The sequence below is a fragment of the Chiloscyllium punctatum genome, chromosome 9 (genome assembly GCF_047496795.1).
Source record: "Chiloscyllium punctatum isolate Juve2018m chromosome 9, sChiPun1.3, whole genome shotgun sequence".
Classification (NCBI taxonomy): Eukaryota; Metazoa; Chordata; class Chondrichthyes; order Orectolobiformes; family Hemiscylliidae; genus Chiloscyllium; species Chiloscyllium punctatum.
In genome coordinates, this window is record NC_092747.1 from 23,138,538 (window position 1) to 23,157,880 (window position 19,343).

Sequence of the window (19,343 nt, forward strand, 5' to 3'; positions counted from 1 at the left end):
TATCCCTCAACTTTTCAGCTCTAAAGGAATGAGTCCTATCTCTTGACCTTTTCCAACACTACCCATAACTGAAGTTAGGCTCACTGGTCCATAATTATTAGGGTTGTCTCTACCCTCTTCCTTGAACAAGGGGCCAACATTTGCTATCCTCCCGTCTTCTGGCATTATTCCTGGAGACAATGGTGACCTAAAGATCAAAGCCATTGATCCTCCCTCACTTTTCAGCAAATATTAGGATAAATCCTATCTGGCCCAGAGGACTTAGTTATTTTGACACTTTCTAGAATTGCTAACACCTTGTGAACCTCAATGTTGTCTCATCTTAAATGCTGCAATTGTACCTGCCGCCTCCTCCTCCTCTGGCAGCTCATTCCATACACGTACCACCCTCTGTGTGGTGGTGCAAGTATGGAATGAGCTGCCAGAGGACGTGGTGGAAGCTGGTACAATTGCAACATTTAAAAGGCATTTGGATGGGTATATGAATAGGAAGGGTTTGGAGGGATATGGGCCGGGTGCTGGCAGGTGGGACTAGATTGGGTTGGGATATCTGGTCAGCATGGACTGGTTGGACCGAAGGGTCTGTTTCCATGCTGTACATCTGACTCTATAAATCTAGTAACCTATATTTCAATATTCTCCTCAACAATGTCTTTTTCCAGTATGAATATTGACAAAAATATTCATTTAGCGTTTTCCCCCATCTCCCCTGACTCCATGCACAACTTCCCACTGTTAGCCTTGATTGGCCCTAATCTTACTCTAGTGATTCTTTTTTTATTCCTGATATACCTATTGAGAGCTTTAGTGTTTCCCTGATCCTATCTGCCAATGACTTCTCATGTCCCCTCCTATGTCGTCTTAGCTCTCTTCTTGGGTCCTTCCTGGCTAACCTGTAACTCTTGAGTGCCTTAACTGAACTTTCACATCTCATCCTAACATAAGCTGCCACCTTCCTGTTGACAAGAGGTTCGGCTTCTTTAGTAAATCACGCTCCCTTGCTCAATACCTGTCATACAGGGATGAAGTTGCATATGTAACAAGGACACGCAGTAGTTATTCTTTGAATAAGCTCCACATTTCAATTTTGCTCCTCCCCTGCAGTTTCCTTCCCTATCCTATGCATCCTAAATCTTGCCTAATTGTGTCACAATTGCCTCCTTTTTTTTCCCCCAGCTAGAGCTCTTGTCCTGCGGTATATACCTATCTCTTTCCATTGCTAAAGTAATCACAATGTATTGTGGTCACTCCTACCTCAATCTGGCCTGGTTCATTACCCAGTACCAAATCCAATGTGGCTTCACCCCTTTGTTGGCTTTCTACATACTGAGGTAATCCTCCTGCAGCCAAGGGACAAAAACTGACCCATCTGAAGTACTTGAACTATAGTATTCCTAGTCAAAAGTTTAAAAACCCTATAATAACTACCGTATCACTCTCCTATTGAGAATCATCTTTGCTATCCTTTTCTTCTACATCTCTGGAACTATTCGGAGGCCTATAGAAAACTCCCAACAGGGTGACCTCTCCTTTCCTGTTTCTAACCTCCAGTCCATACTATCTCTGCAGACTAGTCCTCAAAGGTCCCTTTTTTTTTCCTGCCATTGTTACTGAGCTTGATTTAACAATGCCAGCCTATTCTCCATCTCCACCTCCACCCCAAAGTTTACCATCTTCTCTATTCTTACTGAAACGTCTAAATCCTGGAATGTGCAGCAAGCATTCCTGTCCCTGCTCCACCCACATCTCTGACATGGCCACAATATCAAAATCCCAGGTACCAACCCATACTACAAGTTCACCCACCTTTTTTATTCCGGATGCTTCTGGGATTGAAGTGGGGGGGGGGGGTGTTTTTCATTTAATTATGAAAATGAAGTGTGAGTGATGCAAATTTGTGCATAGGCTATTTTGAAGAAATAGGCAAAATGAGTTGATTGCCAATGTTTTTTTAAAAAAAAAAATCTAAATTGTATTTTCAAGGAGCTATGGTTTTTTAGAAATTAATCTGAACTCTACTAATTTTTCGGCAGTAGCGTGCAATGCAGACCTATGACTTGGTTCGCATTGGTTCTGTGGAGCTTAGACATGGTTGAAATTGTGACATCACACTTCTGACATGTGCAATCTAATTATTGTGAGTTGAATGGCACAAAATTTGAGTTTATTTGTTGGGATTCTTTTTGGCACTGTCAAACCTGCAGGTCTCTCAAAGTATGTATTCAAAGCTGCATAATTTCTATTTCCACCCTATAGCTGGTATCTACATTATCCCCATAACTCTCTGCACCTAGCTCAACCAGGCACCTATCTTTTGATCTTTTATTCCTTCTCTTACCATTGGTCACACAGCATTCAACTACTTTGGGCAATTTAATATCTCCTTCAAAAGCTATTTTAAAATCTGTACTTTTCACCCAAACCTTTTGGTCAACTCTGGCTAACTTCCTCCTTTTTTTTATGACAGCTGTCAGTTTCCTTTGTTTATTTTACTTTGGGAAGTGTGCTGCAGCTTTTGAAATGAAAATATTTGTTTCTACTGTTCATAAGGAAAAGGATAGGCTCCAAGAGATGGCATTGAGAAATTCATAGGTGTGAGTGGCATGCAAGTAACAACAGGTTTACAGACTAAATAGTCTTTCCGTTCTAACATTGTTCTAGTGCTGCAGCAATCTTAACATCTCAAGTGGTATGTTGAAAACATTTCTCTCTTCTCTTGGGCAGTCCCTTGATATTAAAGATGAGTTGCATCCAACCTGTGATCTGCAAACTTTGCCACATATAGAGCAGGGGGAGCTAGAAGGGCTGAATTTGATATTAAATTTGTGTGCTCTCTCCAATGCCTGAACCTCACCTCTGCATGTTCCTAACACGTTTTAGTCCCTTCTGAGTGAACCACCTCCTTCAGTTTTGCCAGTCACAAGCCAGAGACACTCCAGAATTATCAGGGATTTTTTTTTTTCTGAAGGATATTTTTAGAAGGCATTCCTAAAACACTGTTTTCCTGGTGACTGAGTTATGAGAAGAGAAGTTGTTGTGTCTGGAGTTGGACAAATAACCCTAATGCTATGCCACTCATTCAAGTTGAAATTGCACTATTGTATTGGTACTTGTTCATAGTGCTGATCCTGTCATTACATCATGGTACAGTTAATCTAATCTGTCAATTATGCTTTTAGAATAGAAGCTTTATAAATACATGCAGAATATGGAGCCACCTTTTTTTATTTTTTTTTTATTTGGATTAAAACTTGTAGTAGATATCTTTTTTCTGGCAGTGAGTGTAGGAAGGTTAAAATTAGGCAGAATGCATGTTTTACATCTCTTTTTAGAGGATAAATATTTCTGCTCATTACATATAACCAATTGAATCCATTGTTTTAATTGGCAATTAAATTATTTTGACTTGTGAAGCTTTTCACAATCACTGGATTTCCTTTTTTTGAATATATAGTCACCATGAAGCAGGAATATACGGTGCTGCAATAGTCTTTTTAATCTACCAAATATTGTTTTATGAAGTTAATTTCTTTAATCCTTGAACTTCTTGCGCATGGAGAAATTTGAATCCTGTTTGGCTAATCACTCTGCAATGTCATGCTACTTAGTGCAGATGTAGACTTTAAAATTTAGTGGTAAAACTGCTTGTATGCCAAGAGTAACTGATATCAAGATTTTCAGTCAGATTTAAATATTACCAGCCAATTTTTTTTTTTCTCCTTGATTTCCTTCATCTCTTTTATTTAAATCTGTTCCTTTTAGCATGAAAGGCTGGTGAAAATTGGCTGAAAGTGAATTTGTTTTTTCTGTGTCACTCATCTCTTTGAAGATGGGAACCACTTCAAAAGTATCCTGGCCTGAAAATAGCTTGTATAAACTGGGGTTGGTTTTCACCGTATTTATACTTGATTCCACTTTTTCCACTGGATGCAGTATGGTACCAACAATTCTATTATGGCCAGATAAAACATGCCGAAGAAGTGCTGAGATTTAAATGACTAGTATTTTGGTTTATATGTTAGCCATGTCAAATGTTGACTGGCTAGTGGATCTGAAAATTTGTTTTATATACTTCATTTCACCCAACTTGGCCAGTATCTGTTACTCCAGTACCACACTTTTTAACTCTGGTCTCCAGCATCTGCAGTCCTCACTTTTTCTCCTCGTTGATCTTAACCTACTGTGAATCCTCTTGCAAGGATACCTACCTTGAAGAAGCTCGTCTGCTTGGCACACCAGCCTCCTTCCTGAAGAAGGGCTTATGCTTACATCGATTCTCCTGTTCCTTGGATGCTGCCTGGCCTGCTGCGCTTTTCCAGCATCACACTTTTCAACTCTGTTACTCCAGTGGCTAGATCACGAGTGTGCTCCAGTATTCAGCAGGTCATACAATATCTGCAACGGGAGATGACTGAAGGTCCCTGTCATGAGTGCAAGCTCTTTCTCTCAACAGATGATGCCCGAATGTTTCCTGTGTTCTTGGTCCTTTTTTATCTCCATTTCTTGCATTAGGTTTTTTTTTTAAATCTCCAAGTTTTGCCAACACTTTATAAGCAAGATTCTAGCAATTCAGTTTTTGGAATTGTTTCTGTGAATTTTATTTTTGGGCCTGGCTTCTACTGGCACTAGGAACATAAACCACTGTGGGTAGGTGATGACCTATTGGTATTTTCATTGGATTGATAATCCAGAGACCCAGGTAATGTTCAGGGGACCCTGGTTTAACTCCCACCATGGCAAATGGTGACATTTGAAGTTAAAAAAAATTGGGATCAAGAGTCTAATGACCACGAAACCTTCAAATTGCTGAGGGGAAAATATCCATCTAGTTTGCTTATGTCATTTAGGGAAGGAAATCTGCAACCTTTACCTGTTCTGATCTATGTATGACTCTAGACACAGTACTGTGTGTCACAACTGCGCTCTCAGCAATTGGGGATGAGCAGTAAATACTGGCCTGGCCAGCAGGATCAAATTTTCCAAATGTTTATTGTTCTGGAAATGTGTTTGTGAAATCTACTCTTGGCAGGACTTTTAAAAAAAATTTTACAAGTACTGAACCAAACTCTGCTAACTACAAAATATTTAACTAGTGTTCATCCTACCAGAATGGCCGTGTGTCACAACACCTTTTTTGTTAGTCTAGTATTCTGTACCATTTATAATCTCAAAACAAAGTTTGGATTGCTTTGTTTTCTCTAACTTCATGTGCTTAGATATTGCAATATTTTGGTATTCTTTATCAAGACCAGGGGGAGATGAGGAATTATGATAGGTAGAAATGTTGGGGACAGGGGAGAGCTGAAAAACATACAGACTAGCTTGGGCTCTGACTTGTTTGTTACAACCCAAGGTGGTGCTGCTACGTTTGAGATCACTAATGCACTGGCCATTCCATTCAATCTATACTGGCCCCTTTTTTTTTCAGCATCTCACACGCTCTCTCTCTCTCTCTCTCTCTCTCTCTCTCTCTCTCTCTCTCTCTCTCTCTCTCTCTCTCTCTCTCCTTTCTTCTCCTCCTCTTCCCACCCCCCCCCACCTTTTTTTCTTTTTCTCCATTTTCTATTCTTTTAGAACATTCTAATTCTCTCCTCTCCTTTTCCACCAGACATTCGGCAGTGCATTTCAGACCATACATTTGCTGGCTTGTGATGCAATAGATTCTTATGAGTCAGTGTTGAACAATTCTAACAGCACACTCTTATTGCATTGCTGCTATGTCTGTAGACCATTCTCCACTCCATGTCATCTAACTGTAGTTCTTTGTAGTAATGGATGTAGTTATTGATTTTCTGCTTTATGTAATACATCTGAAAGCTTATGTGACTGAACTGCTTCGACAAATCACTGTTTTAAGCTTCAATTTTGAGTACTGCCTTAGGCTTGATAACAGCAGAAACTCAAACTGAGCTCTGCATGTATTTCAAGAATATTGATGGTTATCATGGAGAGTAGAGCTGGCAGTTTGCGTTGACTAAACTATTTTTCTATTCGAGTTGGCAATTTTATTGAATGGATAGTTAAGCTCTGACACAGTCACTCATCTATTATCAGTGTTTTGAGGCTTCAGTCCCATTGCAGCTGCTCTAGTTAAGTACCTGGGGAGTGCTGTTTTGTCTTTGCTGTTGCTGTTTTAAATGAGACATGGGGATTTAAGAAAAAAATCCCACATGACTGGTTTGGAGAAGAATTGTCTTAGCCAAGAATGATCCCTTCTACTAATATTTAATATAGATTATCTGCCTACTTAGTATACTGATTTTTGCAGTAAGTTGCTGTGCCCAAATTGTCACTTCCTACGTTTTTACAGCAGTCACCAAAGCATGTATTCTATTGGCTGTAAAGTGCATTGGGATGCCATTGAAAGGGCTGTGTAAACCTTTTATTCTTTTTTTTTGTCTTTTGAGTCTTGAAACGTAATACCTCTGCATGCATTGATTCTCAGTCTTAACATGGCATGTACATCTCTGACCATGGCTAAGGGTGGACATACTGCACATATTGTGCAGTCTTACTTTGGACATTTTCCATTTGAAAATTAAAAAAAAAATTTATAAGCCATCAGAAGATTGGCAGGATTGATTTTAAAACCACTTCCCATATATGAATACACTTTGATTTAAGAAACCCCTTTGATAAATTGGAGGGGTGGTGGGGGTGGAGAAAACATATTTGTTGAGCTTGTTACTGGTGCTTTTTGGGAAATTGTTATCCCAGCATTTTTTTTAGATCTTGCAAATGCTGCTTTATTTCAAATTGCCACAATAATCACAGGACTCTGACTGTTCGACCCCTTGAGCCTGCTTCACCATTCATTGGGAATCATGGCTGATCTGGCAATTCTTGTGTCCGTTTTTCCTATCCTGTCCCCCAGCTATTGATTTTGCCCTACTGATTAAGAACCGATCTGTTTCAGCCTTGGAAAGACATAAGGACTGTCTCCACAGCTATCCATGATTAGGAGCTCCAAAGATGACCATCTGAGAAGAAATTCCTTCTTATCACTGTCTTAAATTGGCACCCCTTTTATTCAGACACCCAGCTGTCTGGTCCCTGACCCTCCCAAGAGGGGAAACATCCTCCTGCATTTACCCTACCAAGTCCCTCTTTAATCCTCTGTTTGAAGACTACATCACCTCTCAATCATCTGAATCCCAACCAAGACAATCCCTCCAGATCAGGGATCATCCTAGTGCACCTTCTCCGGAATGTCTCAAATAAATATTTCCTTTTAAATTTAGAGAACTTTCAGTATCTTATCAAGAAAATAATATTGTACCTAAAACCTGGCCTTTGTAAGAATATATTCACTTATATTAATCATCTGGATGAAGGGACTGGGGGCATTCTGGTGAAGTTTTACAATGATACGAAGTTAGGTGGACAGGTAGGTAGTGCTGAGGAAGTAGGGAGGCTGCAGCAAGACTTTAAGACCATTTAGGAGAGTGGTCCAGAAAAGAGCGATGAAATTCAATGTGAGCAAATGCAATGTCTTGCACATTGGAAAAAAGAATACAGGCATGTATTCTATTAGACTATTTTCTAAATGGTGAGGAAATTCATAAAGCCAAACTACGGGATTTGGGAGTGCTAGTCTAGGATTCTCCTAAGGGTTGACTTGCAGGTTGAGTCCGTGATTAAGAAAGCAAATGTAATGCAAATTTATCTCTGGTTGGAATATAAAAGCAGCGATGTGCTTCTGTGATTTTTATAAAGCTCTAGTTAGGCTCCATTTAGAATAGTGTTTCCAATTTTGGGTCCTTCAGACATACTGGCACTGGAGCATCTCCAGTGGACATTCTCACGGGTGATCCCTAGAATGTTAGGCCTAACATATGATTGGCTGAGGATTCTGGCATTGTACTTATTAGCATTTAGAAGATTGAGGGGAGATTTAAAAGAAACTTCCAAGATAATGCATGGCTTAGAAAGGGCGGACACTGGGAAGTTATTTCCGTTAGGCAGGGAGACTAGGACCTTACAATGAGGGGGTCAGTTTAGAATGAAAATATGGAGATCTTTCTTCAGCTAGAGTGTGATGGGTCTGTGGATTTCATTGCCACAGAGTGCAGTAGAGGCTGGGACGTTGAGTGCCTTCAAGGCAGAGATTGATTAATACCTTGCGAGATCACAAATTTTTAGGGCTACAGGGAGAGTGGGTGAGTGGAGTTGAAATGCCCATCAGCCATGATTAAATGGCAGTGGACGTGATGGGCTGAATGGCCTTACTTCCACTCCTGTCTTATGATCTTGTATATGAAACCCAACATTGTAATGGATAAGAATGGAATCCTCAAACTAGCTAATTTTTTCAGTTTGGTTCCATGTTGTTTGCAAGTCCCAATAGTGTGGATATTTTGTGGCATAGTCAACTGTTCTATTAAGATGTCGTCATCATCTGGTGTTTTTTTTTGCTTATCTTTGTAGTTATCTCATTCAGTATTTTCCAGCACTAATTCTCCACTTTGTTACGTTTTGAAGTTTTTCAAAATGAATTAAGCAAACCACTTTTCTTTAATACAAAAGTGAATTATCAGCAGTATACATCTCCCTCTTTAGTTCTTATCTGTGCTCTATTTTCAGAAGTTGTTTTTGAATGCTTTCCTTTTTTCTCTTGTTTTGATGTTGAAACTAATTAGTTTCACACTGCTGGCTGTTAACACAATTGAACCTTTTGAGAATTGGTCTATTGGGATTTGCCCAGGTATCCAGTTGCTTTCATTTAGGCATATAGACATTATTTCCAGTTTTAATAGCTCTTTTACTATGATGGTGTTTAACAACCTAATAAAATGAACAAACAACTTCCATCTTGTATTGATCTATTGAATCATCATAGTTCAAAGTTAGTGTAAATACAATTCTTAATGCTCAGCTAATGGATTCCAACAAAATAATTCTCCTTCACTTGTCACTCCACTGGTCACAAGCTTCCAGTATGAAAAACAACCCTCCTCCACCACCACCCTCTGTCTTTGACCCTTTTTTTTTTGAGCCAGTTTCTCCTCCTTTTTTCACCAACTACTAATCTAACCTACAACTAACCAGAGTGTATAATTAAGTCTTGCATTATCCAAATAAGAGAAAAAAAAATGACCAATAACACAAATTGGGTAGTGCGATACATGCTCTGAATGTATTAACATCAAATGTAACAAAACCTGTATTCGTGCAGGATTCCTCTCCCAAGGGGCCCTGGACCAACCAGGTTTGCCATCTCCATTAAATAAAAGCCCTTATTAGGATGGCCGAGATATCTGTATTTATATAATTCAAGAAGGGTTACTGTATTTTATGGGATAATTTGGTCTTTTGGTGCACCATATTTGTAAGGAGGTCAAGAGGAATAAATTCCATAATTAATCTGTGCCAATTTGAAAGGCCAGGGGGGCCCTCAGCCACCCAGTTTACCAAAATATTTTTCCTTGCACAGAAAGAATAGAAAATCTCTTCCCTTGCATATCCAGAAAGATACAGGGTCCACTCTAATTCCCGTTCCTAAGATTTCTGTCCAAGCACTTGCTACTTTAGTCCAATATCTACAGATCTTATGACCAGTCCATAAGCAATGTACAAGAGTGCCCACCTCTGTTTTACATTTTGGGACACCATTGGAGATGCTCCTGCCTTTAAATTTTGCCAATCTATCTGGTGCTATATGGGCCCTTTTGAAGTATCCTCAGCTGAATAGCCTGGGTTCTGTAGCAGATAGTGATTTTTTTTTTCTCTGGTGTTTTTCCCAAATATCATTCCACATTTTAAAGTCCCAAATCATGATCCCATGATTTAAGTAGATTGTCCATATCTCCCGATACTTGTACTAAATGATGATAAATAGTACTTACGGAAGGTACCCCCATTGGCCATAGCACTCTACATTCTCTATCTGATTTATAAAGACTATCTAATAACTTAGTCGTCTTCTGTATGTAATCTCGAATTTGGAAGTATCAAAAGAAGAGGTCTCCATTAGGTAATCCGAATTTCTGACGCAGCTGTTCAAAAGACATCAGGACCCCATCTTTAAATCGATCCCCTAAACAAAAGATACCCCTGGATCTCCAGAGTTTGAAAGTGGCATCTGTAAACTCTGGTTGAAATCTCCATGTTCCCACGATCGGAGCATAGGGGGATGCTTTTGAGTTGCCCTCATTTTTGCCACCTTATATTCCAGGCTTTAATTGTGTTTTAGTATTATAGGGTTTTTACAGTGATCCATAATGACTTCCCTCTTGCCTGAAAATAAAAGGTTAATAAGTGGGCATTTTACTTGAGAAGCTTCTATGTCCAGCCAGATTGATTGATTGATTTGGGTCTTGTCTGACCGCAATCAGCTATGTAACTTAATAGGGAACTTAACTGATTTCCTAAAATCTGGGAAATCCAATCCTCCCCTTGCCTGTGGAAGCTGTAGCTTCTTTAGCTTAATGAGGGGCCATCTATGATTCAAGATAAAGGAACCCAACCAGCCATATAATTTACGTAGTGTCAGCCTCAGCAGCATCACTGGAAGCATTCTCATAGGGTATAGGAGACAGGACAGGACGTTCATTTTTAGCTAGTGCTATTCTACCCAGCCAGGAAATTGGAAGGTCTCCCCATCGCTGGAGGTCCTGCCTTATCCTTTCCAGTAAATGCACAAAGTTAGCCTTGTATAACTGACCAAATAGTGGGGTAATAAAAATGCCTAAATATAAAAAAAACCCTGCAGGGACCACCGAAAGGGAAAGTGGGATCCGTCCAATAAGTGGGATATACTAGCAAGGCCACCCATTGGCATAGCCTCCAATTTTGAGAAATTTATGTTGCAGCCTGAAAATACACTAAGCGAGGCACGGACATCAAAGGATTACTGAGAAATGGAAGAACATCATCTGCATAAAGGGTAATTTTATGTTTACCTATAACAATCCTCGGGGCTGTTATTAGGGTCAGCCCGTATAGCTTCTGCTAGTGGCTCAATCATTAGCGTAAATAGCAATGGGGAGAGAGGACATCCCTGATGGTAGCCCCTATCCACACTGGGATCACTCAATGGATTAGGCTCAGATAGCTTCAATGTTGAGATCCACTTGGGTAAACACCTTTCCAATGTGTAACACCAATACGACCATTCAACCCTGTCGAATGCCTTTTCCGCATCTAATGAGACTACTACTCCTCCTGGTATCTTTCCCTGATGGCAGGCTTGAATCACCGTTCAAAACCCTTCTAATATTATTGGATGATCTACGGCCCTTAATAAACCCCGTCTGATCTTCCTTTATGATATGTGGCAATACCCTTTCTAGCCTCAATGCTAACGTTTTAGGATTTTAAAATCTACATTTAGCAAGGATATTGATCTGTATGACTAGCAATCTTCTGGGTCCTTTCCTTTTTAAGGATAAGAAGAGAGATTTGCCTCTTTCAAATCGGGAGAAGCCGGGAGACAGCCCTGTCTGTATGAATAGTTATACTTGTCCATAAGTGGACCAGCCAATATTCCTGTAAATTCTTTATAGAATTCAGCATGAAAGCCATCTGGGCCAGGTGTCTTACAGCTCTGAAGTTGCCTGATTGCATCAAGTATTTCTTGGATTGTTCAGGGAACATTAAAGACTGATACCTGTTCTGGAGTTAGGTCCGGAAAGGTCAAATTTTTAAAAAATGATTGCATCCTCCTAGTCCTGTCTTTGCAATCCTGCGATTTATATAAATCAGAATAAAATTTTATAAAGATTGCATTAATCCTTTTATGATCATAATACCTATACTTTCCTTGATAGATGTGATAGTTTGAGGAGCCTTCTTTGCATTTGCAAGAAATGCTAAGTATCTACCAGGTTTATTGCCGAATTCATATAACCTTTTGTTTTGTAAATAATATTTCCCTCTTAGTCGTTTGGGTAAGCGTGGTGTTTAGAGCTGTCTTAAGGGCCGGAATCCTTTGCAATTTGATAATAGAAGGTCTATCAGCGTATGCTGTTTCAGCTGCTTTTAAGCGAGCTTCAAGCAGGCGCTGTTGTTCTCCCTTTAATTTTTTTCTGGGTCGCTGAGTATGAGATGATCAAACCTCATGCGTAAGCTTTTGTCTCCCACATCACTTGATGGGTTGCTAGCTGTACCTAAATTTAATTTCTTAAAGCTTTGTAAATTCTTGAAGTACTTTACAAATTTACTATCTTTCATCAGGAAGGGGTCCATATGCCAATGCTGGGGGATGTCTCATTGTTCCTCACCTTGATTTCCATTTATACAGCAGCATGATTGGAAATTGCTATAGCGCCTATTTTACAGGATGATATGGAATTTTTAAAAAATAGAGCCGGCAAAAAACATAATCAACTCTAGTATGGCATTTATGTGGATTGGAGTAAAAAGAAAAATCTCTGCCTTGTGGATGAAGGAATCTCCATACATCTAGTCCTATTTCTTTGTTCAAATTCACTAATTGTTTAGATCTGGTAGATACTCCTGCAGTACTCTTGGGAATCCTATCTATTTCCGGATCTATAATACAATTATAGGGGGAGACTTTAATTGTATGACTAGCACCTCGAGCCATCAATTTTGAGAAGGCTTCTGTTATAAATTTTAAAAGGATATGTAGGGGTACAATACAAATTTAAAATCCCATATTCCTCTCCATTTATAAGGGCTTTAATCAGAATATATCGTCCAGATTCGTCTTTTATCTGATTTTAGGATTTTGAAAGGGAAATTCTTCTGAATAAGAATAACAACTCCCCTGCTTTTTGAGCTAAAAGAAGAAAAAAAGGCCTGATCCAATCCACCCTGTCGTAATTTCAAGTGTTCTTTATCCGACAGGTGTGTCTCCCGTAGGAGAGCTATATCAACCCTTTTGAGGTTTTATAATATTTTCTTCCTTTTGACTGGTGAATTACTCCCCTTGACATTCCAGGTGCACCACTTAATCAACTGATCAACCATAATCATCCGGGCAAATCAGAGACCCCTCGGGAGGGGAAACCCTATCCAGAACATCCTGAGCATATAAAAGCTCTCTAATACACACTCAACAGTATAATAAAAAACTATATATTTCTAAATTTAAAAAAAAACTTAAATGGCGATGTTCCCTGGGGGTATCACTTCCTTTCCAAAAGTCCATCGTATCCTCTTCCCAACCAGGTGCTCCTCAATAGGATGAAGAAAATTCAAATATACTACAGAGCTAGAGTTAACAGTGAACACCCTAACTCCCCCACCCACACCAACACCTGGAAATATATGTCCCCTCCCCAACCTCCAAGATAATATTAAACAGTAAGGTTAAAAAAAATTCTTCCTTTTTAAAAAAAAAGGGGGTGGGTTGTAAACTGGGGTGGGGGGGGAAAGCAAACCAACATCAGTTAACTCTTACAATTTATTTAAGAGTCCAAAAATTCCTTGGCCTTTTCCAGCAATCCGAAGTTATACACGGACCCTTCATGGTTAAAGCGTAGTGTCGTTGGGTAGCACAAGGAGTACTGAATATTCAAGTTCCTTAAACACTACTTCTTCGCATCATCAAATGCCTTCCACTTTCGGACCAGAGCTGGGGAAAAGTCCTGGAATAACATTATCTTGGATCCTTTATAGATCATGGCTTGGCGATCTTTTCCAAGATTTCTGGAGGTTTCTAAGAGTATCTGCCTCTCCTTCCAGCTCTGCAGCTGGAACAGGACTGGGCGAAGATGCTGGCTTGAGCCAGGCCCGCGTATTGCAACCCGGTAGGCCCGTTCCACCCTTACCTGGCCTGATCCAGCCGTCAGATTTAAAAGCTGTGGAAGCCACTGTTCAAGGAACACTGTAAGCTGGCCTTCCTCTTCCCATTTGGGAAGGCCCAGCAAATGAATATTTTTTTTCAACGACCTCTATTCTCAGGATCGTCAGTGTGATTTTTTTCTAAGGTCCGGACTCGCTGTTCAAGAGTCCGGACCTGATCCACGGCAGATTGTGCTGTAGTTTCGGAGGTTGCGGCCTTTAGCTCTGCCCCTCCGACTTGGTGCTCTATTTCCTGATGCCTCGGTTGTGCTTTTGCAGCGCAGCCAAGAGTGAGTCCCATCAGCTTCGGGATTCTTCAATAAAAGCACCAATCTTTGCATAGAGTTTGGAGATTATTTCCATGAGGCTTGCCACCGTAGACCAGTTCCCTGGGGTGGCTGCAGACGCCTTTGCAGCTGGAGAGGATGGGGGAGGGGTTCCTGCTTGCTGAGAGCTGCAGAGACTCTCTTTCCTCTAGTCATTTTTACTGGAGATTAAATGGTTTAAATTCAATACTAAACAACTTTTTACATTAAGTTAAAAACTATTTTAAATGATGTGGTGGGGGTGGGTGACCCACTTTGCCCAAGTCTTGGGAGGAGCACTGTAGACTCAGACTTGCTGGGTTGCCACCATCTTGGATCCCCCCCCCCAGTACAGCATTTTTGATATGGTTCACCACGGTAGGCTATTGCGCAAAATATGGACGTATGGGATTGAGGGTAATTCAGTTTGGATCTGAAATTGGCTAAATGAAAGACAGGGTGGTGGTTGGGAAATGCTCATCCTGGAGTTCAGCTACTAGTGGGGTCTGTTTGGGTCCACTGCTGTTGGGTTTTTTGTTTTTTTTGTTTTAATAAGTCACCTAGATGAGTGTGTAGAAGGATGGATTAGTAAATTTGCAGATGGCACTAGGGTTTGTAGAATAGTGCTGAAGGATGTTAGAGGGACGTAAGCCACAGGTGGGCTGAGAGATGGCAAATGGAGTTTAATGCAGAAAAGTGAGGTGATTCACTTTGGAAGGAGTAACAGGAATGCAGAGTACTGGGCTAATGGTAAGATTCTTGGTAATCTAGATGAAGAGATCTATGTCCATGTACATCCCTGAAAGTTGTCACCCAGGTTGGTAGGGTTGTTAAGAAGGCCTGTGGTATGTTAGCTTTGATTAGTAAAGGGATTGAGCTTCTGAGCCATGAGTTCATGCTGTAGCTGAACAAAACTCTGGTGCGGCTGCACTTATGTATTGCGGACAGTTCTGGTCACCGCATTGTAGGAAAGATGTGGAAGTATTGGAAAGGGTGCAGAAGAGATTTACCAGAATGTTGCCTGGTCTGGAGGGAAGGCCTTATGGCGAAAGGCTGAGGAACTTGAGGCTGTTTCGTTGGAGAGATGTTTGAACAGTGACTTAATTGAGACATATAATCAGAAGGGGGACAGTGGGAGCCTTTTTCATTGAATGGTGATGGCTAGTATGAGGGCACATTAGTTTAAAACTGAGGGATGATAGATATAGATAAGATGTCAGGTAGTTTCTTTACTCAGCAGTAGGGGTGTGGAATGCACTACCTGCAACAGTAGTACACTTGCCAACTTTTAAGGGCATTTTAAATGGTTGTTGGATAGTAATATGGATGAAAATGGAATTTTGTAGGTTAGATGAGCTTCAGATTGCATCGACTTGTGAAATCAATGTAAAGGGTCTGTACTGCGCTGTATTGTTCTGTTTGAAATTTTTATTTTAATATTAAGAGAATCTGATTCTCAAACATTATTTGGATATTTTTGCTTTTGTTACTCATTTAGTAACAAGTATTTTTTGAATAGGAGACTTAAATGTAGTTACAAATTCAAAACTGTACTCTGAACTGCATCGTAAATTATTGCAACATGCAAATGACCTACACATTGAGTAGAATTATTAAGCTCTTATTATCTCTCCAGTCCACATGCAGCATAAATCAAGAGACAAAGAGTATTGAGCCTAATAGATGACCATTTGTGGATATTGTATAATCGAAGTCTCTTGAACTACCTTCCACCCATTTTACAAGATTTTTACATCTTAATTTTTAACTCATCTCTGTTTCATTATTCAGCTAGACTTCCTGTCTTTGGATGATATTACTTTTTTTTGTTTTGCCTCCTGCCATGCATGCATGACATTGTCTTCCTTCATTTATAGTAACACTTGTTTGGATTTTTCAACTTGTTGTCCAGGCATAAAATTTTGCCCTTTTTTTTTGTTTCTCTCTTTTGAAAGATTTGCGCCCTGTCTGCACTGCTGGCTTATATTTCCAAAAACTACCCCTTGAGAAACTTGCATTTTAGGCCAATTGGCCCAACATCAGTATCTACTTGCCCTTCCCACCCTCTCTGTTACTGATTGTGTGAAGAAACTTTTTTTTTCATTCTATGGAGTATTTGATGATTTGGTGCAACACCTCTAACTCCACAGTCAACCATATATTCATCTTACTTTTATTTGAAGGAATTGGTCTGCTCATCAACTAGTTTAAATTTGACTTTAGCATGTGATGCTGAAATCTGCCTGTTTGAGGCCTGTTGCCATATTTTGTCTTGCTATCTACAATCAACTGGAACTGAAATTTGAACTAAATTGACCAAGGATCTTTTGACTAGAGTTTAAAATGCTCATAAATAGCAGTCAAATCTAACTTGACAATATTCCACTTTTCAAGACAAATGACTGGCATATGTACTTAGTATACATATCAACTAGCAAAGATTTCAAGTTAGAAGTCCACTGGTGCTGTAAGATTGTATCCAGCTGTGAATAGCATCCAATCAGTGAATTGATAAAATAACCACAATTAGACTGGATGGTATTTAATGCTGTTGCCTTTCATAACGATTCCTTGTTTACAAATTGCAAGGACTTCAGTCTTTACAAATATTATTTGATCAAAGAATGATATGCAACTGTTCAAGGAAGGAATAAATCAAAAGATAGGAAGTTATAGGCAGATTAACCTAACCTTGGTTGTAGGCAAAATTCTAGAATCCATCATTAAGGATGAGATTTCTAAATTCTTAGAAGTGCAGGGTAAGATTAGAACAAGTCAGCATGGATTTATTAAGGGGAGGCTGTGCCTGACAAACCTGTTAAAAATTATTTGAAGAGGCAACAAGCAGATTAGACCAAGGAAACCCAGTGGATGTTATCTAGAATTCCAAAAGACCTTCGATGAGGTGCCTCATGGGAGGCTGCTGAGTAAGGTGAGGGCCCAGGGTGTTCAAGTTGAGCGACTGGCATGGATTGAGGATTGGCTGTCTGACAGAAGGCAGAGTTGGGATAAAAGGTTCTTTTGCGGAATGGGGCTGCAGCTATTCACTTTATCTATTAATGATCTGGATGAAGAGACTGGGGGCATTCTGATGAAGTTCAATATGAGGTTTTGCACTTTGGGGGGTGGTTGGGGGCATGGATGACTTTCTAAATGGTTTTATGAATTTTCTCCAAAGTACAAAGGGATCTGGGAATGCTAGTCCAGGATTCTGTGAAAGTTGACTTGCAGATTGAGTCCCTGGTTCAGAAAGCAAACGTAATGTTGTCATTTATTTCTAGGGTTGGAATATAAAAGCCGCGATGTGCTTATGAGACTTTATTCTACGTGGGGCCTAACTAGAGCTTTATACTGTCCAATTTTGGGCACCACACCTCAGGAAAGACATACTGGCACTGGAGTATCTCCAGTGGAGATTCACACGGATGATCCCTGGAATGGTAGGCCTCACATATGATGAATGGCTGAGGATCCTGGGATTGTATTCATTAGCATTTAGAAGGTTGAGGGGAGATCTAAAAGGAACTTCCAAGATAATGCATGCCTTAAAAAGGGTGGGTGCTGGGAAGTTGTTTCCATTAGGCAGAGATACTAGGACCTGTGGGTACAGCCTTAGAATTAGAGGGTGTCAATTTAGAATGGAAATGAGAAGACATTTCTTCAGCCAGAGTGTGAGCTTGTGGGATGTTTCAATGTCTTTAAGGCAGAGATTGATTTTATTTTGATAATTCCTTGGTAAGACCAAGAATTTCAGGGCAACAGTGGGTAAGTGGAGTGAAATGCCCATCAGCCATGATTTAAATGGCGGAGTGGACTCAATGGGCCAAATGGTCTTTTTCATTCCTGTCTTATGGTCTAACTGTGGAATGTGTATAAAAACATGAAAGGAGAATTTGGCCATCAACATTGTTCACCACTGTTTAGTAAATTCCAACATTAAAATTTAGTTAAGAAAATAACATTGCAGAGTAACCAAAAGTTGAGCATTAATTGAAAGGCCCATTTAACATGTTTGCAAATGTATTTAACCTCCCCGTTCCCACCTCTGTTGAAGCAAAACATTCCAAGACACAGCATAGTTTTACCTCCTTGATCTTTTATTCTGGGCTCTGGATGAAGAGAGAACAATCTCCCATGCACACCGACATAAGTTCACGGTCTTCTCTCTCTAACAGCAGTTTCTTAATGAATTATATAGTCATTTGCAGGAAGGAGCTTCCTGATAAGGGGACATGCATATTAATTGGGTGACCGTAACAATCAGCTTAAATCTTTACTACTGACACTTGCTATCTGTTACACAATGAATGCCTGGCTCCACATAATGAATACTTTTCGCCTTGTTAACTGACTTTACATACTGAATGCTACTTCATCTTGTTGAATGGCTTTACATAATGAATGCTTTTTCACCTTGTTAACCCAGTACCCTTGCCTCCAGCACCCCATTCTTAACTGCAAGTTTTTAATCTGATCTGATCTGAGTCATGCTCCATTGAACCTCGTTTCACAAAACTCAACCTTAATTCTTTTCCTATCTGCTCATACCTTATACACTTTCTCGCTAGTACTATGGAGGTAACTAACTTTTTATAAGCTGTTCCTGAGGCTGGGTAGACTTGACCAATAAATGCAGTGAGAGTTAACTGTAACTAATAGGAGCAGTTTAAAATGGAATAGTTGGTTTGAACTGGATGGTCTTGTGGTGTAGTGGCTTGCTCTACTGTCTTTCCCTGGCTTCAGTCCAGATTCAAATTCCATCCCTGGATGTGAAGGCCCACCAAGTTACTAATAAACATCCAAAGTGTTTTTTGTTTTTTTTTATCTGAAAGTTTTCTTAATCTAATTACTGGTTATTGTGATTTTGTCACAAGTGTGATTTTTTTTTTGTTTTGTTGGGTTGCTATTTGCATAAGCTCTGTTTTGGAAGGCATAAATAAATAACTTTTTTTTTCTAACATGAAAGCATTGCTGACCGTTGCATCCATTTCTGGCTTTTTGCCAGTAATTTTGTTTCATTGCTCCTTGACCAGATTTTAGTTTTGTCTCCACTGTGAAACTAGCGTAACAAACCTTAAATGTTGTCGTTGCTCTGGGTTAGTCAGACTTGATTTAAGATGGTATCTTATGTATTATGACATCATTCAATGTAACAGCTATCGCCAGTTCAAAGAGCAGTTTTGAACAAGCAAACTCCTGTACAATGACTTTGTAGAGGGGGTGACCCCTTAAATTACTATTATGACATCATCTTGCTTAGCAACTTGTTTTGTCACCTTATTCTAGCAT

General features: G+C 39.8%; 1 protein-coding gene across 2 annotated transcripts in view; it reads left to right on the forward strand.

Annotated features, from left to right (window-relative positions):
* The window catches only part of tmem131 (transmembrane protein 131), a 196,587-nt gene that overhangs the window by 34,763 nt on the left and 142,481 nt on the right, over window positions 1-19,343 (forward strand). The gene's annotated exons all lie outside the window — the stretch shown is intronic.